We start from the raw sequence: 25,797 nt of genomic DNA, 5'->3' as shown, positions 1-25,797 counted from the left end.
ACCTTTCCTACATTGAAGGTCCAGTATCCAGCTCCAAGACACAAGTAGCCTTTACCTTTCCCACATTGAAGGTCCAGTATCCAGCTCCAAGATACAAGTAGCCTTTACCTTTCCCATATTGAAGGTCCAGTATTTAGCTCGAAGATACAAGTAGCCTTTACCTTTCCCATATTGAAGGTCCAGTATTTAGCTCGAAGATACAAGTAGCCTTTACCTTTCCCACATTGAAGGTCCAGTATCCAGCTCCAAGACACAAGTAGCCTTTACCTTTCCCACATTGAAGGTCCAGTATCCAGCTCCAAGACGCAAGGAGTCTTTACCGTTCCCACATTGAAGGTCCAGTATCGAGCTCCAAGACACAAGTAGCCTTTACCTTTCCCATATTGAAGGTCCAGTATTTAGCTCGAAGAATCAAGTAGCCTTTACCTTTCCCATATTGAAGGTCGTATTTAGCTCGAAGATACAAGTAGCCTTTACCTTTCCCACATTGAAGGTCCAGTATCCAGCTCCAAGACACAAGTAGCCTTTACCTTTCCCACATTGAAGGTCCAGTATCCAGCTCCAAGACACAAGTAGCCTTTACCTTTCCCATATTGAAGGTCCAGTATTTAGCTCGAAGATACAAGTAGCCTTTACCTTTCCCACATTGAAGGTCCAGTATCGAGCTCCAAGACACAAGTAGCCTTTACCTTTCCCATATTGAAGGTCCAGTATTTAGCTCGAAGATACAAGTAGCCTTTACCTTTCCCACATTGAAGGTCCAGTATCCAGCTCCAAGAAACAAGTAGCCTTTACCTTTCCCACATTGAAGGTCCAGTATCCAGCTCCAAGACACAAGTAGCCTTTACCTTTCCCATATTGAAGGTCCAGTATTTAGCTCGAAGATACAAATAGCCTTTACCTTTCCCACATTGAAGGTCCAGTATCCAGCTCCAAGACACAATTAGCGTTAAACTTTCCCACATTAAACATACAGTATCCAGCTCCAAGACACATGTTGACTTTACCTTTACGACATTGGTCCAGTATCCAGGTCCAAGACACAAGTAGCCTTTACCTTTACAAAATTGAAGATCCAGTATCCAGCTCCAAGACACAAGTAACCTTTACCTTTATCACATAGAAGATCCAGTATTCAGCTCCAAGACACAAGTAGCCTTTACCTTTCCCACATTGAAGGTCCAGTATCCAGCTCCAAGACACAAGTAGCCTTTACCTTTCCCATATTGAAGGTCCAGTATTTAGCTCGAAGATACAAGTAGCCTTTACCTTTCCCACATTGAAGGTCCAGTATCGAGCTCCAAGACACAAGTAGCCTTTTCCTTTCCCATATTGAAGGTCCAGTATTTAGCTCGAAGATACAAGTAGCCTTTACCTTTCCCACATTGAAGGTCCAGTATCCAGCTCCAAGACACAAGTAGCCTTTACCTTTCCCATATTGAAGGTCCAGTATTTAGCTCGAAGATACAAGTAGCCTTTACCTTTCCCACATTGAAGGTCCAGTATCCAGCTCCAAGACACAAGTAGCCTTTACCTTTCCCATATTGAAGGTCCAGTATTTAGCTCGAAGATACAAGTAGCCTTTACCTTTCCCACATTGAAGGTCCAGTATCCAGCTCCAAGACACAAGTAACCTTTACCTTTCCCACATTGAAGGTCCTTGCATGATCTCCTGAATCTCTCCATCACTCTGCAAGTCTCGTCCGGCGACAGCGGGGAAAACCGCACCGTCCCCTCCGCACGTGATGCGGGTGACGACACGCCGCCTCCCTGGTCACGTGGCGTAGCCGTTCATGTGGCCGATTTTTCACTTTGCCATTGGTTTTTGTGGTCTGCTGATCCTCTCCGCCCCCCATCGGGACGCCCACGCTGATCAGTTTCCGACCCTTGCCCGCTCCCTCTCGGGTTCCCCGACCGCTGCTATTCAAGCCGGGTGTCTAAGGCCGTCGGTCCGTCCTCTCGCTCGATCAACATGCCCCACCCGATTGAAGTGTCCATCCCGTCCTTCCGACATGAGGAGAGCGATCTTGAGCGTGGATACACGGTAAGGCCAGAGGGAGAGGGAGAGGGGAGGCCGAGGGACAGCTCCTGCCTTCACTCGGGCAGGGCCATCCTCCTGTTCGCTCCAGCAGCCGATGGGGTTGATCCGGGGCTCGGACCCACGGGGATCCGTCTGAGAATGGGGTCCCAGGACCGGTCTGCTGGCAGCCCCGCTTCAGCTCGCCCTCAGCCCGAGGGGCGCAGGACCCCGAGAGCCTGCTCTTTTTCGCTCCCCCACTTTTCTTGACGACTAGCTCTCAGCCCTAAATATTCACAAGGCACCAGGCAGTGAAAGCCCACTCTCTGCAATTCACATTATTTGGTGTCGCCATGAGGTCAGTGGGCAGGTTGCCTTCCAATCATGGCAAGTTCCTGCTATCTTTTTCCTTCTTGCTCATGACTGATTGAACACGAAGGAATGTGTGCACTGAATGGCCATTTTTAAAAAAACCCTCTTCTGTTTAAATTTGACATTTTAAAAAAAAAACCCACTTTGATATGAAATAGATCGAAACGACCATTGCCCAGCTGCAATGAGCTGGGTGAAAGTCGTTCACTTTTTATGCACAAGGTTAACTGGACAGATCTGTGCAATGATCATTAAAAACCTGATAATAAGATAAAGGTCCAGGTTTGCATGTTACAGATAAATTTGTATCATCTTTGAAGCAAACTTTACATTGTGGGTTTGGGCAGGAAAACTTGGCAGTATCTTTCCAATGCTTGCCTTGTTTGGTACTTTATTTTTGTGAGTTACGACGAAAAATGCGTTTTCATGAGGGTGAATCGAATGTAATGGCCCCAAAAGGTTTGAGTAAAAGTTCTCAACACTTGACAAGTCAGGCAATCTTCCCTCAACTTTTTGACTACATGAAGGCTCAGTTTTTGTGAATGAGGTTGGATCACACTTACCATTGATCAGAATGTGAGGAGAAAGACTTGGATCATTGCTGTCATCTATGCAAAAGAAGGGAAATAGGTCAAAATAATTGTATCTGACACTTTATTTCCTAGTTTGTAATCATTGTAAATCCTAAAAGTCTTCTACCAAAGGAGACTTTAAAGATAGAAAGGCTTCAAGTGGATGTCACGGTTCTTACAGTCGGTCATCTGCTTGTATCAGAACTGTAAAGTTCTTACTCTATGGAAGTTACATGACCTACTAATTATTTCCTGCATTTTTAATTTCATTTCGGGTTTTCCGTATCTGCAGTATTTTATTTTTGAAAAATTCTTGTCTTATTTATTTTCCTCAATTTCCACCTCTCATGCTTCACCTCTCATGCCTCCTTTCCCCTCAGCATTATTTTTCTTTGAATCTCTTCTGGTCCCTGCATTTTCATAGACCTTCCCTCTCCCTGAGCATATTCCACAACTTTTAAAAAGATGTTTGCTTTCTAGCTTTTTCCCAGATGTCGTGAAAAGGCATGATTCCAAAAGAACTAATTTTCTCACCACAGACGCTGCCTCATTCTGCTGATTGTTGTGAACATTCTGCTTTTTTTTATTTTTGCAAATGATTTTCTGAATTACATTACCCTCTTTCAAAGTTCAGCATTTCCCTGTCTGTCCTTTTTTCCATCTGGAATGTAATGAAAATGTTTTGTATTATTCTGTCAGTCAGAGACAATATGTAGATAGCAATATCTTTTCAAAATTCACCTCCAAATAAACAAGTTTTACGGGTCATTCAGCACCAAATATTAGACTCATTGGGCAAAGGTCTGTCACAAGACAAAAAAAACGATTAATCTTGCAAGAACATTACATGCAGTATAATTAATAGTTATTATTAGTCAAGCCTAATGGAAGATCTCCATACTGTGCCACTAAAGCTATTGAAAATATTTTGTTCATTTATTTGTTTTAACCTTCCAGACAAGAGATAATTGAAGAATATTTTTTGAGTTATTTAAGTCAACCATGAAGTACTTGTTTTCTTTTAAATTGTCCCATTTCTAAGATTTGTTTTCGCTGTTATCGCCAGCATTTGTTGTCCATGAGAATATAGCAGTTGGTCACGTTCTTGCTTCACGCACTCTTTCTGGTATAAATATTCCCATGATGTGATTGGAGAGGAAGGTTTGGGATTTAAACCTAAATACGATGAAGCAAAATATTTCCAAGCTACATGACTTGGGGGAGAACTTGCAGGTATTGATGCCCCGGTGCCTGAAGCTCTTGTCTTTTGTGAGCAAGTCTTGCATTTGACAGAAGGTTGGAAAGAAACCTAGATGTTTATTAATGATACACATGATAGTGACTGTATGCTGGTGTGGAGGAAATTAATGTTTAGGTCAGTGGTCCACTCACATACCTCTTGAAGTAATCCCCATGCCATTCGTGCTTTGTGATTTAAAAAGGCATTGCTTAAGGTTCTATGTGAGTCAATTAGGTTCTTTTGTCCTGGATATTGTCATTTCTTGGAGTTGTTAGAGTTGAATTTCCTCCTCTCATCGAGTGACCATTGTGCTGACGTGCCTGGTAGATGGTCGAAAGGCTTTGAGATGTTAGTAGGTGGGTTATTTACCACAGACTTCCCAGCTTTTGACCTCTTGTACCTATGTTATTTGTCTGATTCATTTGAGTTTCTTGTCAATGATAGCCCTCTGAGATATTGGTAGCACATGATTTAGTGATGCAAATGCTAATGAATATCAAAGCTCTCATGTTGATGACAACTGTGTTCTCAAGTCCACATCTGAATGTTGCTGAGCTCGTGATGCATTCAGACATGAGGAACTTGATTTGCTGTGGAGTTGTGAATGGATTTGAAGATTCTGTATTGGTGGTGAATATCTTCGCTTCTTGGCGAACTGGTTATTGGCTGGCCATGTTTTCATGATAGTGGCAAGACCTGGTGATGTGTTTAGATTATTACACGAGAAACGAACAAAATAGCATGAAGCATTTTTGTAAAGTGGAATGCACAAAGTGCCGGAGAAACTCAGCAAATCATGCATTATCCAAGGTTAACCTGTGCAGCAACCCTGAGAGAGGTATGGATTTGGACGCCAAGGTCTGTCTGTTTATACACACTTTTAAGTAACCAACCATTAACCCTGTACTCAGCCTTCGAGTTTGTCCTTCCAAAATGCATCACACCACACTTATCTGGATATCATGCCACTTTTCTGCACAACTGTGCGTCCTGTCTCTATCCTTTTGTAACCTACGACAACCTTCATCACCATCCACAATTCCTTCAACCTTTATATCTTCTGGAAACTTACTGACCCATCCTTCAGCCTCTTCATCTAAATCATTTATAAAAATTACAAAGAGCAGGGGCCTCAGAACAGATTCCCGTGGAACTCCAGTTGTCACTGACCTCCAGACAGAACACTTTCCATCCACTACTACTCTCTGCTTTCTACACAAGCCAATTTTTTATCCACACAGCCAAGGTTCCATGGATCCCATGCCTCATGACTTTCTGAACAAGTCTCTTGTGGGGGACCTTGTCAAATGCCTTACTAAAATGGATATAAACCACATCCATTGCCCTACTCTCATCAATATCTGTTGTTACATCCTCAAAAAACTCAATTTGACTTATGAGGCACGACCTTCCCTTCATGAAGCCATACTATTTATCCATGAGTAGACTGTACTTCTCCAAATGCTCATAGATCCTATCTTTAAGAATCTTCTCCATTAGTTTACACCCCACTGATGCAAGACTCACCGATCTGTAATTACCAGGATTCTCCCTATTACCTTTTTTAAACAAGGGGACCAATTTCCCATTCTCCAATCCTTCGGCAGCTGTCCTGTGGTCAAGGAGGACTCAAAGATCATACCCAGCTTTCTCTTCCCTCACTTCTCACTTATAGATCTTAATATTTTTAAGAAGAAACAAGACTTCCTCTTCCTTGATCTTAACATCGTCAAGCACACAATCAAAATCAGGATTTATTGTCATGAATAAATTATGAAATTCAGTGTTTGCGGCAGCGTCATAGTGCAAACGTGAATATCGTAACCATCTTATGACATTACCATAAAAAATAAACTAAAATAATGACAGTAATAATCCTCAAAAAGTAAGGCCATGTCTTTGACTATTCAGGAATCAGATGGCAGCTGGGAAGAAGCTGACCTTGTGCTGCTGAGTGCTTGTATTTAAGGTCCTGTACCTTTTCCCCGATGGTAGAAGAGGGAATGGAATGGCCTGAGTGATGGGGATCTTTGAGGACAGGTTGCTTTTGTTTAGACAATGCTTCATATTCATGTCCTCAGTGGAGTGGAGTCTGGTGCCTGTGATGTCGCAGGCCAAGTTAACAATCCTGTAGAGTTTATTCTTGTCCTGGGAGTTAGCATCTCTATACATGCAGTGATGCAACAGCCAGAATGCACTCCACGGTACACCTGTAGAGGTTTACGAGAGTCTTTGGTGACATACTGAATCTCCTCAGACACCTCACAAAGTATAGCCGCTGGCAAGCATTCTTTGTGATTGCATCAATGTGAAGGTTCCAGGACAAATCCTCTGAGATATTGACACCCAGGAATATAAAGTTCTTGACCCTCTCCACTACTGAGCCCTCGATGAGGACTGGGTCAAGTTCTCCTGACTTCCACAATCATCTCCTTGATTTAGCTGATGTTGAGCGCAAGGTGGTTGCTTTTACACCATTCAACAAGCTGATCTATCTCCCTCCTGTACACTTCCTCATTGCCATTTGTGATTCTGCCGACAACTGTGGTGTTTTAGATGGCATTGGAATTGTGCCTGGCCACACAGTCATGGGTGTATAATGAGTAGAGCAGTAGGCTAAGTGCACATCCTTGAGTTGAGACTGTGTTGATGATTAGTGAGGAGGAGACGTTGTTTCCAATTCGTCCTGACTGGTCTTCTGATGAGAAAGTCAAGGATCCAGTTGCAGAGAGGATATAGAGGCCTAGAATTTGTAGCTTCTTGACCAACACTGAGGGAATAATGGTATTGAAGGCTGAGCTGTAGTCTGTGAAGAGCAGCAGTGTGTATGAATTGCTGTTTTCGAGCTGAGTGAGAGCAGCGATATTGTATCTGCCGTGGAGCGATTGTGATGATAGTCGAATTGCAGTGGGTCTAGATCTTTATTTCAGCACGTTAATTCTGGCCATGACCAGCCTCTCTAAGCATTCCATCACAGTCGAAGTTGGTGCTACTGTGAAGTAGTCATGAGGCAGCTCACACTGCCCTTCTTGGGTACCAGAATGAGTGATGCCCTTTTGAAGCAGATGGGAACATCTGACTGCTGCAATGAGAGGTTGAACACTCCGGCTCGTTGGTTGGCACAGATTTTCAGTAGCTTACTAAGTATGCTGTTAGTGCCTGATGCCTTGCGAGGGTTCATCCTCTTGAATGATGTTGTGACATCACCCTCATCCTTTTCAGGGATTCTAGAAGGCACTGTTTGGTTCTTCTCAAAGTGGGAAAAGAAGGTGTTCGGCTCATTTGAGTGGTGAAACATCACAGTCATCTACAGTGTTCACTTTCGCTTTTTAGGCTGTAATGGCCTGAACTCCTTGCCATAGCTGGCAAGTATCTGTCTCTCGCTTCCTCTAGAATTGCCACTTTGCTTCGGAGATGGCCTTCTGGAGGTTGTACCTTGACTTCTTGTAAAGCTCTTGATCCCTGGCCTTAAATGTCCTTGTTCTCGCCCTCAGCAGGTTGCAGATTCTTTGATTCACCCAGGATTTCTGGTTGGGGAACACCTGGTATTTGTGCATGGGCACACACAGGTCTTGATGAAGTTGGTGACACCTGTTGCATTTTCATTCAAGTCTATGGATGAGTTCTTGAATATGTTCATCAATTCAGAGCAGTCCTGCAGACGCTTCTCCACCTCCCTCAACCACATCTCTGCTGTCTTCACCACTGATGCTGTGGTCTTCAGTCTCTGCATGTACGCTGGGAGTAGATGTCCAGCCAGGTGATCAGACTTATCAAAGTGTGGTCATTGTATGGCTCGGTGTGCGTTTTTCAGGGTGGTGTAGCAATGGCCGAGTGTGTTCATTCTCCTGGTCTTTCATGTGATGTGTTGGTGGGACGTTTAAGGGAATTTTTCAGTTTGGCCTGTTTTCTTCCGACTTCACTCTGATCAAGGTCCTATGCTCTTGTGAATACTGAAGACCTCCCCAAGTTCCTCCACCTCAAGGCACATGTTGCCTCCTTTATCCTTGTCACCCTTCTGTTCTTCACATATGTAGAGACCACCTTGGGGTTCTCCTTAATCCTACATGTCAATGCCTTCTTATGCCCCCTTTAAGCTCTTCTAAATCCTTTCTTAAGCTCCTCTCTGGATACTACATGTGTCTCATGAACCTTTTCTGTTTCCTGCTTCCCTTATTTAATGTATGCTTGAATGTACACTTGAAGAGGTTGAAGATTGGGCAAAGTAGCAAATAGAATACAGTGAAGGGAAGTGTATGAATATGCACTTTGGTAGAACCAGAGAACAGTAGAACACTACAGCACAGAAACAGACCTTTTGGCTCATCTAGTCCATGCGGAACTATTATTCTGCCTCGTCCAATTGACCTGCATCCAGCCCATATGCCTCCCATCCATTTACTTGTCCAAATTTTTCTTAAATGTCAAAACCGAACCCGCATTCACCACTTCAGCTGGCAGCTTGTTCCACGCTCTCACTACTCTGCGTGAAGATGTTCCCCCTCTTGTTCCCTTTAAACATTTCACCTTTCATTGTTAACCCCAGTCCTCTAGACTTTGTCTCACCTAATCCCAGTTGAAAAACCTTGCTTGTATTGACTCCATCTATATACTTTATAATTTTGTATTTAGGAATAAAGACAGACATTTTTCAGAATTGGGAAATAATTCAGAAATTGGAGATCCAAAGGAATGTGGGAAACCTTATGCAGGATTCCCTGAAGGTGAACTTGCAGGTTGAGTCAATAGTAAGGAATGTAAATGCAATTTTAGCATCCATTTTGAGAGGACTAGAATGTAAAAGCAAGGATGGAATGCTGAGGTTTTATGAGACGTTGGTTAGAGTAAATTTAGAATATTGTGACCAGATTTGGGCCTCTTATCTAAGGAAGGATATGATGTAATTGGAGAGGGTCCAGGGGAGGTTTATGAGAATGATTGCAGAGATGAGAAAGTTCATGTATGAGAAGCATCTGATGGATCTGGCTGCATTTCAGAAGGAGAGGGGTATCTCATTGAAACCTGTTGAATATTGAAAGGCTTGATAGAGTCGAAGTAGAGAGGATGTTTCCATTCGCTGTTAAGTCCAGGTCCTCATCCTTAGACTAAAAGTACATCGCTTTACAACAACGATGAGGTGGAAATCATTGGTCAGACGCTGGTGAATCTATGCAATTCTTTGCCACGTATGGTTGTAGAGGCCATCATTGAGTATATTAAAAGCAGAGTTTAATAGGTTCTTTATGAAAAGAAAGCAGGGAAATAGGTTTGAAAGGTAGAATATATAAGCCATGGCAGAGCAAACTTGATGGGCTGAATGGCCTAATTATTTTTCTCTGTCTCGTGGTCTTATTAGACAAAAATGTATAAATATGAATATATATATCTATATATATATATATATAGATATATATATCTATATATATATATAGATATATATCTATATATATATAGATATATATATATCTATATATATCTATATATATATAGATATATATATCTATATATATATAGATATATATATATCTATATATATCTATATATATATAGATATATATATCTATATATATATATATATAGATATATATATATATATATATATATATATATCCTGTTATATGGCGAGCTCTCCACTGGCCACCGTGACAGAGGTGCACCAAAGAAAAGGTACAAGGACTGCCTAAAGAAATCTCTTGGTGCCTGCCACATTGACCACTGCCAGTGGGCTGATAACGCCTCAAACCGTGCATCTTGGCGCCTCACAGTTTGGCGGGCAGCAACCTCCTTTGAAGAAGACCGCAGAGCCCACCTCACTGACAAAAGGCAAAGGAGGAAAAACCCAACACCCAACCCCAACCAACCAATTTTCCCTTGCAACCGCTGCAATCGTGTCTGCCTGTCCCGCATCGGACTTGTCAGCCACAAACGAGCCTGCAGCTGACGTGGACTTTTTACCCCCTCCATAAATCTTCGTCCGCGAAGCCAAGCCAAAGAAGAAGAAAAAAAAAATATATATATATATGATTGGTAATGATCTGATTAAGTAGTGTGTTAGACTTGAATAGTAAAAAAATAATATGAATAACTACATAATAGTACATAAAGTATAAATAATAGATTTCAGTCTGGTACAAACTCATTTTTTCTATAGATTCTTGCTGTTTGGAATTTGTTACATCCAACAAAGCACACCTTGGAGACTACACTTGGAATACCATGCATTTTTCTTGGAGGCAATTCAGAGGAGTATCTCTTGATTGATTCTTATGTCCTGTAAAGTAATACAAGGCAAACTGGGCATATAGTTTGGAGTTCCGAAGGATGGGATCATGTATATGTATAGTCTCAGGTGAGTTGATGGGACCAAAACTTGGAAAACCTTGCCTCTTTTGGTTGAGTGTTGTGGACCATATTGCCACCATAAAGATTCTACCATTCAAGAGTGTGATGAAGTGGAAAGTTTCAGAAGTTAGTAAGGGTTTTGAATACCACACTTCTGAAATGTCACGTGTAGCTAAGTATATTCATAGTGTAACTGATAGATGTTAAAATGTAGGGGATCCAAGGTTATGGGGATTGGCTAAGAAAATGAAGTTGAAACCAATTTATGATGCATCCGAATTCATTGTCATGAAATTCCATGTTTTGCAGCAATAATCATAGTGCAAAAATTCATATTATAATTATCTTATGACATTACTATAAAAAATAAAAATAATAGTGGACAGAAAGTGAGGCAGTGTCTTTGGTTCATTGATTATTCAGGAATCTGATGGCAGCGGGGAAGAAACTGTCCTTGTGCTGCTGAGTGCTCATCTTTAGGCTCCTGAATCTTTTCCTCGATGGTAACAGAGTGAAGAGGTCATGGCCTGGGTGGTGGGGGTCTTTGAGAATATAGGCTGCTATCTTAAGACACCTCTTCATGTAGATGTCCTTGATGGAGAGAAGTCTGGTGCCTGTGATGTCACAGGCCGAGTTAACAATCCTCTGGAATTTATTCTTGTCCTGAGAGTTGGTGCCTCCATTCCAGGGAGTGATCCAACCAGTGTAGAAGTTTACGACATATCGAACCTTCTCAGCCACCTAAAAATATAGCCACTCGTGAGCCTTCTTTGTGATTTCATCAATGTAAAGGCTTGAGGACAGATCCTCAGAGATATTGACACCCAGGAATATGAAATTCTTGACCCTCTCCATTACTGAGCCCTCAATGAGGACTGGGTCGTGCTCCCCTGACTTCAGACAAACATCTTAGTGAACAGTGAAGCAGGATTAAGGGGCGACGTGATCTATTTCATGTTTTTAAAAATAGATTCCTGCATGAGGATAAATCAGTCAGTTGAGTGATACCAGTGACACAAGGCACATATGACAAGGAATCAGGACCATAACAGACCACAAGGCAACCTTGTGAGTCAAAGACAATGACACTTCCTTTCCTGACAGACTGGATGCCTTTTACCTATGGGTCAACTAGAACAGACTGATGCCAAAGAAAGCTCCATCTCGCCCTTGATGTACGTGCCCCTCACATAGCTGCAGCCAAGGTGAGGAGAACTCTATCGAAGGTGAGCCCACAAAAGGCAGCAAAACCAGACAACATACCCCTTATGGTACTGAAGGAATGTGCAGACCAGATGACTGAGGTTCTTGTGGAACTCTTCAACACTTCACTGCAGGAGTCCATCGTCCCTGCAGGTTTCAAGACAGCCATCATCATCCCAGTGTCAAAGAGGGCAACAGTAACAGGCCTCAATGACTACCGCCCAGTAGCTCTGACCTCCACCATTACAAAATGCTTCTAGCAATTGGTGATGGAACACATCAAAGCACACCTCCCAGAGACATTAGACACATTTCAATTTGCCTACAGACATAAAGGTCCCACTGATGATGCTATAGCCTTGTCCCTCCATTCCCTCCTGTCCCACCTGGAGAATAACGCCTCATTGCCAGCTTGGCGTTTAATACATTCACTCCCCAGAGGCTCATGGAGAAGTTGTTTTTCCTGGGACTCAACAACCCTTTATGTATCTGGATTCTAGTCCTCATAAATGGAAAGACAACAGTCTGACTGTATTGGCAGCAGAACATCAAGCACCGTCACGCTGAGCAATGCTGCGCTTCAGGGCTGTGTGCTCAGCCCACTGTTCTTCATTCTACTGACCCATGACCGCATCACTAGATCCAGCTCCAACAGAGACATCAGGTTTACAGATGACCTGACAGTAGTTGGCCTCATCAGCAACAATGATGAGTCACACTACAGAGAAGAGGTGGGAAATCTCGTAAAATGATGCAAGAGTAACAACCTGAGTCTCACTGTGGACAAGACAAAGGAGATGATTGTGATCTTCAGGAGGACCAGGAATGACCATCCTCCACAACACATCTATAAATCTGTAGTGGAGAGAGTAGAGAGCACCAAGTTCCTTGGAGTCCACTTAAGTAGCTATCCAGAACAAACCACATCTTGTCGCTTGACAGGAAGGCAACTGCACTTCCTGAGAAGTTGAGGCGGACAAGGCTACTGGCTACGATCCTGTCAACTTTCTACAAGAGTTTTATCGAGAGCATTCTGGCCGGCTGCATCGTGGTGTGGTATGGTTACTGTAGAGCGTCAGATCTGAGGTCAATCCACAGGTCCATAAAAATGGCTGAAAGGATTACTGGGATTCCCCACATTGAGGGATTTACTGGGATTGTTGTCTAAAGAGGGCTTGCAAAATCAGTGAGGGCCCATCCCAACTCACATTTAGCATCTTTCAGCTACTCCTGTTGGGAAAGAGAAGCTGGAGGCTGAGAAACGACATCTTTTCATGGGCAGTGAGAATGCTGAACAATTGATGAACTGCTCCTACAAACCCTCTGAGACTACTATTTATTGAACAATAATATTTCTTTCTTTGGCTTGGTTTCGCGGACGAAGATTTATGGAGGGGTAAATGTCCACGTCAGCTGCAGGCTCGTTTGTGGCTGACAAGTCCGATGCGGGACAGGCAGACACGGTTGCAGCAGTTGCAAGGGAAAATTGGTTGGTTGGGGTTGGGTGTTGGGTTTTTCCTCCTTTGTCTTTTGTCAGTGAGGTGGGCTCTGCGGTCTTCTTCAAAGGAGGTTGCTGCCCGCCGAACTGTGAGGCGCCAAGATACACGGTTTGAGGCAATATCAACCCACTGGCGGTGGTCAATGTGGCAGGCACCAAGAGATTTCTTTAGGCAGTCCTGGTACCTCTTCTTTGGTGCACCTCTGACACGATGGCCAGTGGAGAGCTCGCCATATAACAGGATCTTGGGAAGGCGATGGTCCTCCATTCTGGAGACGTGACCTACCCAGCGCAGTTGGATCTTCAACAGCGTGGATTCGATGCTTGTGGACTCTGCCAGCTCGAGTACTTCGATGTTGGTGATGAAGTCATTCCAATGAATGTTGAGGATGGAGCGGAGACAGTGCTGATGGAAGCGTTCTAGGAGCCGTAGGTGATGCCGGTAGAGGACCAATGATTCGGAGCCGAACAGGAGCGTGGGTATGACAACGGCTCTGTACACGCTGATCTTTGTGTGTTTCTTCAGGTGGTTGTTTTTCCAGACTCTTTTGTGTAGTCTTCCAAAGGCGCTATTTGCCTTGGCGAGTCTGTTGTCCATCTCTTTGTCGATCCTTGCATCAGATGAAATGGTGCAGCCGAGGTAGGTAAACTGGTTGACCATTTTGACTTCTGTGTACCCGATGGAGATGTGGGGGGTCATGGTGGGGAGCTGGCTGATGGAGGACCTCAGTTTTCTTCAGGCTGACTTCCAGGCCAAACATTTTGGCAGTTTCTGCAAAACAGGACGTCACACGCTGGAGAGCTGGCTCTGATTGGGCAACTAAAGCGGCATCGTCTGCAAAGAGTACTTCACGGACAAGTTTCTCTTGTGTCTTGGTGTGAGCTTGCAGGCGCCTCAGATTGAAGAGACTGCCATCCGTGCGGTACCGGATGTAAACAGCGTCTTCATTGTTGAGGTCTTTCATGACTTGGTTCAGCATCATGTTGAAGAAGATTGAAAAGAGGATTGGTGCGAGAACGCAGCCTTGCTTCACGCCATTGTTTATGGAGAAGGGTTCAGAGAGCTCATTGCTGTATCTGACCCGACCTTGTTGGTTTTCGTGCAGTTGGATAACCATGTTGAGGAACTTTGGGGGGCATCGGTGGGACTCTAGTATTTGCCAAAGCCCTTTCCTTCTCACGGTGTCGAAGGCTTTGGTGAGGTTAACAAAGGTGATTAGAGTCCTTTGTTTTGTTCTCTGCACTTTTCTTGGAGCTGTCTGAGGGCAAAGACCATGTCAGTTGTTCTTCTGTTTGTGCGAAAGCTGTACTGTGATTCTGGGAGAACATTCTCGGCGACACTAGGTTTTATTCTATTTAGGAGAATCCTAGCGAAGATTTTGCCTGCAATGGAGAGCAGCGTGATTCCTCTGTAGTTTGAGCAGTCTGATTTCTCGCCTTTGTTTTTGTACAGGGTGATGATGATGGCATCACAAAGATCCTGAGTCAGTTTTCCTTGGTCCCAGCAAAGCTTGAAAAACTCATGCAGTTTGGCATGCAGAGTTTTGCCGTCAGCCTTCCAGACCTCTGTGGGGGGTGGGATTCCATCCATACCTGCTGCTTTGCCACTTTTCAATTGTTCATTTGCCTTATATGTCTCTTCCCGGGTGAGGACCTCATCCATCTCTAGCCTTAGGGGCTGTTGAGGGAGCTGGAGCAGGGCGGAATCTTGGACTGAGCGGTTGGCACTGAAAAGAGATTGGAAGTGTTCTGATCATCGGTTGAGGATGGAGATCTTGTCGCTGAGGAGGACTTTGCCGTCTGAGATGCGCAGCGGGCTTTGGACTTGGGGTGAGGGGCCATACACAGCCTTTAGAGCCTCGTAAAAACCCCTGAAGTCGCCAATGTCCGCGCTGAGCTGGGTTCGTTTGGCGAGGCTAGTCAACCACTCATTTTGGATCTCCCGGAGTTTGCGCTGAAGATGGCTGCATGCGCGACGGAAGGCTTGTTTCTTCTCTGGCCAGGACGGCTTTGTAAGGTGAGCCTGGTGGGCAGCTCGCTTCTTTGCAAGCAGCTCCTGGATTTCCTGGCTGTTTTCGTCAAACCAGTCCTTGTTTTTCCTGGAGAAGAAGCCCAGTACCTCTTCAGTGGATTGCAGTATGGTAGTCTTCATCTGTTCCCAGAGGGTTTCAGGGGACGAGTCCGTGAGGCAGATTGCATCCTCGAGCTTTGTTTTGAGGTTTGCCTGGAAGTTTCCTCTCACTTCGTCTGACTGCAGGTTTCCTACATTGAACCTCTTTCTGGGGGCTTTACTGTTCCTGGGATTTGGCTTGAAGTGAAGGTTGAGCTTGCAGCGAACCAGCCGGTGGTCAGTGTATCATTCCACGCTGGGCATGACCCTGGTGTGGAGCACATCTCGTTTGTCTCTTTCTCGCACCAGGACGTAGTCCAGGAGGTGCCAGTGTTTGGATCGGGGATGCATCCAGGTAGTCTTCAGGCTGTCCCTCTACTGAAAAAGGGTGTTCGTAATGACAAGCCACTGTTCTGCGCAGAGCTCCAACAGGAGGCGCCCATTGTCGTTGCACTTGCCGACACCATGCTTGCCCAGGATTCCTGGCCAGGTTTCTGAGTCATTGCCGACGCGAGCGTTGAAGTCGCCAAGGATAACAACCTTGTTGGCTGGAGCGGTGCGTTGAATGAGGTTGCGCAGAACTTGTCCTTTTCTGCTTGTTCCGCCTGGAGGGTTGGAGCATAGACACTGACGAGGGTGATGCGACGCTTGTTTTGAAAGGGGAGTTGCATGGACATATTCCGGTCCGAGTGGCCTGTCGGGAGGTTTTCGAGTTTGGATGCAATAGAGTTCTTGACCATGAAGCCTCCACCAGATAGGCGTTGTTCATCCATAGGCTTGCCAGACCAGTAGAGTGTGTAGCCCACACCACATTCTTGGAGGCTGCCTACATCTGCAAGGCGGACTTCGCTGAGAGCGGCTATGTCGATGTCAAGTCTGAGGAGTTCATGTGCGATGAGGGCAGACCGACGTTCAGGTCGGTGTCTGTCGGCCTTGTCTAGCATGGTTCTGATGTTCCAGCATGCTAGCTTGAGTTTGTGGAGGGGGAGGACGTGGAGGGGGAGGACGTGGAGGGGGAGGACGTGGAGGGGGAGGACGTGGAGGGGGAGGACGTGGAGGGGGAGGACGTGGAGGGGGAGGACGTGGAGGGGGAGGACGTGGAGGGGGAGGACGTGGAGGGGGAGGACGTGGAGGGGGAGGACGTGGAGGGGGAGGACGTGGAGGGGGAGGACGTGGAGGGGGAGGACGTGGAGGGGGAGGACGTGGAGGGGGAGGACGTGGAGGGGGAGGACGTGGAGGGGGAGGACGTGGAGGGGGAGGACGTGGAGGGGGAGGACGTGGAGGGGGAGGACGTGGAGGGGGAGGACGTGGAGGGGGAGGACGTGGAGGGGGAGGACGTGGAGGGGGAGGACGTGGAGGGGGAGGACGTGGAGGGGGAGGACGTGGAGGGGGAGGACGTGGAGGGGGAGGACGTGGAGGGGGAGGACGTGGAGGGGGAGGACGTGGAGGGGGAGGACGTGGAGGGGGAGGACGTGGAGGGGGAGGACGTGGAGGGGGAGGACGTGGAGGGGGAGGACGTGGAGGGGGAGGACGTGGAGGGGGAGGACGTGGAGGGGAGAGGACGTGGAGGGGGAGGACGTGGAGGGGGAGGACGTGGAGGGGGAGGACGTGGAGGGGGGAGGACGTGGAGGGGGAGGACGTGGAGGGGGAGGACGTGGAGGGGGAGGACGTGGAGGGGGAGGACGTGGAGGGGGAGGACGTGGAGGGGGAGGACGTGGAGGGGGAGGACGTGGAGGGGGAGGACGTGGAGGGGGAGGACGTGGAGGGGGAGGACGTGGAGGGGGAGGACGTGGAGGGGGAGGACGTGGAGGGGAGGACGTGGAGGGGGAGGACGTGGAGGGGGAGGACGTGGAGGGGGAGGACGTGGAGGGGGAGGACGTGGAGGGGGAGGACGTGGAGGGGGAGGACGTGGAGGGGGAGGACGTGGAGGGGGAGGACGTGGAGGGGGAGGACGTGGAGGGGGAGGACGTGGAGGGGGAGGACGTGGAGGGGGAGGACGTGGAGGGGGAGGACGTGGAGGGGGAGGACGTGGAGGGGGAGGACGTGGAGGGGGAGGACGTGGAGGGGGAGGACGTGGACCTGTCCTCGGGCCTGCACAAAGGAGTTTTTAGGTGGAGTGCAGTGTGCGCAGTACTGGCCCTACCCTTTACACCTATGGTTCGTGTGCCGTGGCCAAGCAAGCTGGGATGTGACAGCGAGGTCGTTGGGTCGTAGGTTTTATATCGGAGTGGCCTTCTCCTATGCAGGTTTCTTACCCGGGCTGGAGTGTCCTTCTCCTATGCAGGTTTCTTACCCGGGCTGGAGTGTCCTGCCTCCCCTCCTCGGTCGGGCCATACTGCCCGGACAGGGGCCGGGGCCGCCGCTGCTTTCCCAGTGCCCGGAACGGGGCCGCCGCCTCCTACTTTCTGCCCGGACCGGGGCCTCCGCCTGCCTCACTCGACCGAGGCCGGGGCCGCCGCCTCCCCTTCGCTCTTGCCCGGATAGGGGCTGCCGCCTGCCTCACTCGACGGAGGCTGGGGCCGCCGCCTCTCCTTCGCTCTTGCCCGGATCGGGATAGATACAAGAGGACATGGTGTTTGGGTGAAAGGGGAAAGATTTAGGGGGAATATTAAGGGCAACTTCTTCACTCAGAGAGGGTGGTGGGAGTGTGGAATGAGCTGCCATCTGATGTGGTAAATGTGGGCTTACTCTTAAGTTTGAAGAATGAATTGGATAGATACATGGATGACAGAGGTCTGGAGGGTTGTGGACTGGTTGCAGGTCAGTGGGAAAAGCGGAATGATCTGACACAGATTAGAAGGGCCAAATGGCATGTTTTCTGTGCTGTAGTTTTCTAGGGTTTCTAATTTAATATTTGTATACAAGTTCTGTGCAAATGTACTGGTTGTATGTGTTTTTGCAAGGTGTTGCACCAAGGACCAGAGAAAACTTTCATCGGGTTGTACTTGTATAATCATATGATAAATGAACTTGTAATGAACAGTGAAGGGATAGATTTCGATGAACATCTTAAAGGAAGAAAGAACACTGGATAGGTTTTAGGAGGGAATTCCTGAAATTTTAGATTTGAGAGTCAAAGGCACCATTGCGGATGTTAAATTTGTGGATGTGAGGCCATGGAGATATTTGTAAATTAATGATTTTAAAGTGAAGGTAGAAACTCACGTGAATAGGGTGGTGAAGAAGGCTTTTAGTATGCTGGCCTTTATCAATCATTGCATGGAATATAGGAGTTGGGAGGTGATGTTGAGATTGTATAAGACGTTGGTGCGGCCTAATTTGGAGTTCTGTGTGCAGTTCTGGTCGCCTAATTATAGGAAGGATATAAACAGAGTGGAGAGAGTGCAGAGAAGGTTTACCAGAATGTTGCCTGGGTTTAAGCATCTGGAGTATGGGGAGAGATTGGACAGATTGGGTCTTTATTCTTTGGAGCGTAGAAGGTTGAGAGGGGATTTGATAGAAGTATTTAAGATTATGAAAGGGATAGACAGAGTGGATGTGGATAGACTATTTCCGTTAAGAGGAGGAAAGATTAAAACAAGAGGACATGAGTTAAGAATTAAGGGGCAGAGGTTTAGAGGTAACATGAGGGGGAACTTCTTTACTCAGAGAGTGGTAGCTGTGTGGAATGATCTTCCGGGAGAAATAGTGGCGGCGGAGTCAATTGTATTATTTAAGAAAAGGTTGGACAGGTATATGGATGAGAGGAAGATGGAGGGTTATGGGCATTGTGCAGGGAGGTGGGATTAGAAAGGGGTGTTTGGTTCGGTGCGGACTAGAAGGGCCTAATGGCCTGTTTCCGTGCTGTAATTGTTATTATTATTATATTATTATTATTAGAGGCTTCAACTAATGAAGAGTTGAGTAACTATGATCACAATTTGGAAAAAAAACCCCATCTTTTGTAGACTGCATGAAATTTTGTATATTTTAAGGGCTGGTAAAATATACTTGAAAATTGATACTTCTGAATGGATTACAGCAGTAAAAGCATGATTTAATTGTGTGAATGTGAGCATGCAGTATAAACACACACGATAAAAAAACAATCTACCACCAACATCAATCCAATTCTGTGGACAAATGTGATTGCAGAATATGGTTGGGAATTCGCTCTATTTGTATATGATCCAGTCTGGGGAATAAGTGTCATTAATGCACCAGTGTCAAACCATTCAGAATGATTTTAAAATGTGGTTATGAAGCCATGCAAAACATTATCAAGTACAGATATGAAATACAATGTCCTGAAGAAGGGTTTTGATCTAAAACAACGACTATCTATTTCCATCCAACAATGCTGCCTAATCCTTCAGCAGTTTGGTTTTTTTTTGCTCAAGATTCCAGCATCTGTACACTTTTTTTCTCTCAGAAGAGGGTAAGGTCAATTACGTAGTCAGTACAGTTTAATCCCAGATTCTTATACTATTGGTAGCTAATATCATCGTTATACCCAATCATATTTTGGTTCCTAATTCTGATGAAGATCGATAATCTAACAACCCCATGCGCTATGCTAGTAACTATTGTTATAAGATCAAACCAGCAACCACAAAGAAGGCATATCACACAGGGGTAAAGATGAATAATTATTAACAAAAAATTCACCTTCAAACTTTAATTCAAAATTCCCCCCCGCTTTTATAACAATGCCCATTGGTTAATATACAAATTTATATAACAGTGTAAAACTAACAAATTCCCCAGCCTAAATATAACAAATGTAATTAAACTCTAAGTTATATTTCCAACCAACCCACAGAAAAATTTAGACACAAAACAAACAAGACTCTCAAAACTTCAATCTCAACCGAAGCAAAGATCATAAACAAAATTCAGTTTGTTTGGTAAACTGAAGCCAAAAGATCGTTGAGAGAGAGAGAGACAGAGAGAGAACACAAAATTCGAAGTTGTCTTCTTGTGTTGCTTGCAGAGAGAGGAACAACTGGCTTGGTCTGGAATGTTCATCGTTTTTGAAATCCCAACATTCTAAACTGTCCTCCAGACCATGACTCATGCTCTGGGCCGCCTTCCACTCCACAGCACCACCCAGCGGTGGATTATCGTCCAAGTCCAGAAATTTTTAGATCATTTTCTGCACATGCTCAGTCCGTCTCCCACTCTCTCAGCAGTCCACCTTTACCTTGGCTCTCTAAGGCAAACTGTCACTTTTTAACATAAAACCACACAACATATCGGCCAATACACAACACTGAACTCTGTAACACTATGAATAAGGATTGGGAATAATACTTGATCATGATTGCTTATTAATAAGCAGGAAGGATCTTGGAAGTATAACTTTTTTTAATGATCACATTAATTTTTTTGCACAGAATTGTATGTTGTGTTTGGTCTTATAATCATTTAAGATTATAAACATAAAAGAATCCAACACTTTGAATCCTCATCATGCACACTTTCATCAAATATACTGACTGAGCTTGCAACTGTTGCTAATCTGCAATTTTACATTGAAAGTTATTTTATGCAAATAACACGATGCACTTTCCCCTATGTTAGTCTATATATTGACAGATGGAATTTGGAAATTCTCCTTTTGTCACCTTTTAGTCTCTGATATCTTGTGCATTAATGATCAGAGAAATTAAACGTCTAGTCTTCAAATAATACATAAGCACAAATCAAAAATGTTGATTACCTAGTAAAGTGATCAATGACATGTATTGATTATATGGGATGCTTGTGTGAAAAGTGATCAGACAATTTTTCACCTGACTACTGCCAGATTATTTTATTGGCAGTGAGATTGTGCAACTGCATCACATACAGTAGAAACATCAGAAATGCATTAAAACTTGAGTGCATTATTCAATTATTTGAGGTTTTACAACTTTGCTAAATTTACCAATGGATAATTGAAAGCCATTATGAAAGATTTGTTTTTTTTATTTACATGAAATGAGAATTTAAATGCTACAATGTCATTCTTAAACAAAATAAATAAACCTGGAAATGGTAGGCTGGTTTAAATATCGCAACAATGGATGCCCTTGCTAAATGTACGTTGTGGCCTTTATGGCTGAAAAACATTGCCATCCTTCAGTAGTTTGGTTTTTGCCACCCCAGCTTAATTCATCCGTCTACAAAAGAAGTTTCCAAATTTATAGTTACTTTTTATATATTCCCCCCCCCCCACCACAAAGAGTTGATAATGCAGTCCCAACCTTTGGCAGGAAGAGAATAGAAAAGGTGGATGAAAAAGAAATGAGCAACCAATTGTAGCAGCTGATTATTCTGTGACGCAATCGGAACATTGTTTCAGTAATCAAAATTTCAGTTCTTCATTCCATCTTGATATCTGCTAGATAGAACACCCACACCATAGATAGATGGAACACCCACACCATATCCAAGTACCAACATGATAGATGGAACACCCACACCATATCCAAGTACCAACATGATAGATGGAACACCCACACCATATCCAAGTACCAACATGATAGATGGAACACCCACACCATATCCAAGTACCAACATGATAGATGGAACACCCACACCATATCCAAGTACCAACATGATAGATGGAACACCCACACCATATCCAAGTACCAACATGATAGATGGAACACCCACACCATATCCAAGTACCAACATGATAGATGGAACACCCACACCATATCCAAGTACCAACATGATAGGTGGAACACCCACACCATATCCAAGTACCAACATGATAGGTGGAACACCCACACCATATCCAAGTACCAACATGATAGATGGAACACCCACACCATATCCAAGTACCAACATGATAGATGGAACACCCACACCATATCCAAGTACCAACATGATAGGTGGAACACCCACACCATATCCAAGTACCAACATGATAGATGGAACACCCACACCATATCCAAGTACCAACATGATAGATGGAACACCCACACCATATCCAAGTACCAACATGATAGATGGAACACCCACACCATATCCAAGTACCAACATGATAGGTGGAACACCCACACCATATCCAAGTACCAACATGATAGGTGGAACACCCACACCATATCCAAGTACCAACATGATAGATGGAACACCCACACCATATTCAAGTACCAACATGATAGATGGAACACCCACACCATATCCAAGTACCAACATGATAGATGGAACACCCACAACATATCCAAGTACCAAAATGTATTTATGCACCTAATCACGACAATAATTGTTAGTGTCCATTAATTATCTTGTACATTGCTATGACTCTCTCTCTATCTCTCATGCCATTGCCTGCTATACAACATCTCTCCGATGGTTATACCACTGCTACCAGAAAGCTGAAAGTGAATGAAAACGCACATGCGAGTGGCCTCAGGTTTAGACTGCACCCTCTTGCCAAGGGTATTTTTAATTGAGACATTCAACACTGTAACAGGCTCTTTCGGTCCTTGAGACCATTGTGCCCAATTACACTCAAGGCACTTGAAGGGTGGGAGGAATCCAGAGCATCCAGAGGAAACCCTTGCATACATGAGGAGAAAGTGCAAACTCCTTATAGATTTGAACCCCAGTCATTGGTGCTGTTACTGCATTGTACAACTGGTACGCTAACCGTGCTGTCCATACACTAACTGTGCCACCCAAGCAGTAGTAAATTGAAGTAGCTGGCAGAAAGGATGTGAAGGAGCAGAGGTAGGATCAGAAATCCTGTCATTTTGAAAGGGTACACCAGATATAAACTTCACAGAGCCACTGTTCCTCCTTGGCTGTGTCCTGTTAAACCCCCTTTGAACACTGGCACCAAAAGCCAAGATAGGAATCAGCTGGGTTTCACCACTGGTTTCAAATGTCTTTTGGCTTCTAGTTGTCGTAAGGTGACGAGTGTCATCAGCTGCTATGTGATGTTCAATCTGCAAATGTTGAAATGGAGCCATTGAGGAAACAAGTCCTTCATCTATGCAGAACAAGATGCGTTCCTGAGCTGGTCCAATTTGCCTGCGTGTGCCCATATCACTTAAAACCATTCTGATCCATGAACCTGTCTTAATATTTTATAATTACCATAAGTATGCATGGATAATGCGTTTCGAGTATAATGCAACCCCCCATTTTTGAGGGGGAAAAGGGAGAAAAATTTTACCCCCATGTATAATACCACCCCCTGCCACCCAAGTCACACTGCCGTCTCTCTCTCTCTCTCTCCCGCCCACCCGAGTTATGTTGCAATCTCTCACCCCCTGCCTGAGTCGTGCTGCTGTCTCTTCTCCCTCGCCTGCTTGAGTCGCAATGCCGTCAATGTTGGCAGCTGCTGATAATCCTACTGATCATTAAACCTGGCAGAAAAAATTGTTAAACTAATAACCTCATGTATAATGCGACCCCCTACTTTGAGCTCGAATTTTGGTACATTTTTTTTCATTATACACTCATTTACGGTAATATTGTCACCTCCTCTTCCACTGTACATGAAAAATTTGCCACCACGTTCCTCACACCCCCCCCCCGCCCCCAAACCAACCATTCAAGTTCCCTTTAAATCTTTATCTTCTCATCTTAAACCTATGCCCTCTGGTTTTTTAGGCTCCCCTACTCTGGGTAAAAAGTCTGTGACCCTCACTATTTTCCGCCCCCCTGTGTCTTTGTCTCAAATGTATGGACTCTTACTGGGCATGGATAAGGAGACACCTTAGGGGAGTTCCCCCACTGGCGAGTGCCATCAATCAGCTCTTTCTTCATCCTGGTGTCCTGGTAAGGCCCTTGGCGCAACCCCATTCACATCTTCACCAATATCCCGTTCAATCATTTTGTGCACCTTCATTTAAATTCGATCCGTTTGCTTGCAATGTTACAACGTTGCCTTACCCACCACGCTAACTGAGCCACCATCATAATGAACTCTCCCAAGTTTACAGATAGTCTTACTAATATACTTAATAATATAGTAGTAAAGATGAAGACGCTTACCAGGCAAGGATGGGAAGACACCTTGGGAGCTGGTTCCCCAGTGGCACGAGCTGGCTGTTCATCCTGGGGACTGACATTTTATTGAAACACAACTTTATTCAAGTAGCTGCTGCAGGTGCTCCACTGGCTGAATGTTTCCTCCCAAGGGGCTGTGTGTTGGTTCGGAGAACATTTACAATTTTAATCTTGTATTCAAACTTTTATTTAAAACTTTATTTTTTCATATTTATCTTTCAATTTTTAAATTTATTTTTAAATTCTTTTTTGCTGACTGTTTCTGGTTGATTGAATGCTGGATAATGTTTCTAGAAAACTCTTAAATGCTACTGTTTTAAGTACTTCTACCAGTACATCTGGCTACCTGTTTAAGGCACCTACCACTTCTTGTGCATGTTTTTTTTTTAAAATGCCCTGCACATCTTGTTTAAACTTTACCCTTCTCACCATAAACACATGGCCTGAGATATGTGGCATTTTTACTTTGGGGGGGAGGGGGGAATTATTCTGAAAAAATCAACAACTCTAAAAATAAATTCCTCCTCATCAGTCTTAAAAGGTTATGCCTCTATGCTGGGAATGTGCACTTTGTTCTCAATTCCACCATTGGTAAAAATAGGTTCCTCTCAGCATCTGTGCTAAATTCGATCCTCTCATTTACAAAAAATCTTTTTGCTCTCCTGTGGGCAAGTGGAAAAATATAGTCACTCTTTGCTGTCATTCACTTCTTTGCCATGTGAGGTCAATCCAAGGTGTCAATTTCAAGGACCTGGATACAATAAACTCACACTCATGGTCAAGATCGGTGACTTGCATCCACCTATGTTTATATTTCCTTGTTCAGCTCTAGCAGAGGCACATATATTCTCAGAGGGCTGACAACATGATCATAATTCCTCGTATTTCAAAGATTAACTGTGAGATCCTTTGATCTAAATGATGTAATAATGTGCATGGTGATGTCCTGCATGAAGTCACGGACAGAACAGCTGATGCACCAGGAATAGAACAAAACAAATGGTGCAGGTTGTGATAATGGAATAAGTACACTGGTACATTTTAGGAGAGAGGAAAATAATTTGGCAAAATGGTATTGAAATGATGGAATGCAGGCAGAGGCCATTCAGCCCAGTTTTTATATGTGTCACATTTCAGGGAAGCAATCTCAGTGGTTCAATTCCCCTTTCCCTTTTCTCCCTGTGTCACTGCATCTTATTCTCACTCATACATGCTCATGTATGATTCTTTTGCCACTAATCTACTGTAAGGAAATCATTTATGATAGCCAGTTCAACTACCAGCATATCTTTGGAATGAAGGGGAATCTTGCCCATTTGCAGAGAGAAGGTACTAATTCCACACAAACAGTACTGGGGGCTGGGATTGAACCTGGGCTGGACCATTAATTGCTTTGCTAACATGCTGCCCAGTTGCCAGCTAATTTTAACTACTGAAGTGATGAGTTTTCTCATTTTATTAGAATGGAAATGTTTTCATTTTTATATGTGGCCA

The 25,797-nt window shown here is 44.7% G+C and overlaps 1 long non-coding RNA gene across 1 annotated transcript; it reads right to left on the bottom strand.

Annotated features, from left to right (window-relative positions):
- Window positions 1-3,520: 3,520 nt before the first annotated feature.
- On the bottom strand, window positions 3,521-25,189 carry LOC138740623 (uncharacterized). Its single transcript, XR_011343075.1, has 3 exons — window positions 25,074-25,189; window positions 24,289-24,437; window positions 3,521-3,622 (listed from the first exon to the last, which is right to left on the bottom strand). It is a non-coding gene; the product is annotated as an uncharacterized lncRNA (long non-coding RNA).
- Window positions 25,190-25,797: the final 608 nt, after the last annotated feature.

This window comes from Narcine bancroftii, chromosome 1 (assembly GCF_036971445.1).
Source record: "Narcine bancroftii isolate sNarBan1 chromosome 1, sNarBan1.hap1, whole genome shotgun sequence".
In the NCBI taxonomy this organism is placed as follows: domain Eukaryota; kingdom Metazoa; phylum Chordata; class Chondrichthyes; order Torpediniformes; family Narcinidae; genus Narcine; species Narcine bancroftii.
The sequence above is the reverse complement of the archived record's forward strand: the minus strand, read 5'-3'. Positions and strand labels throughout refer to the sequence as shown.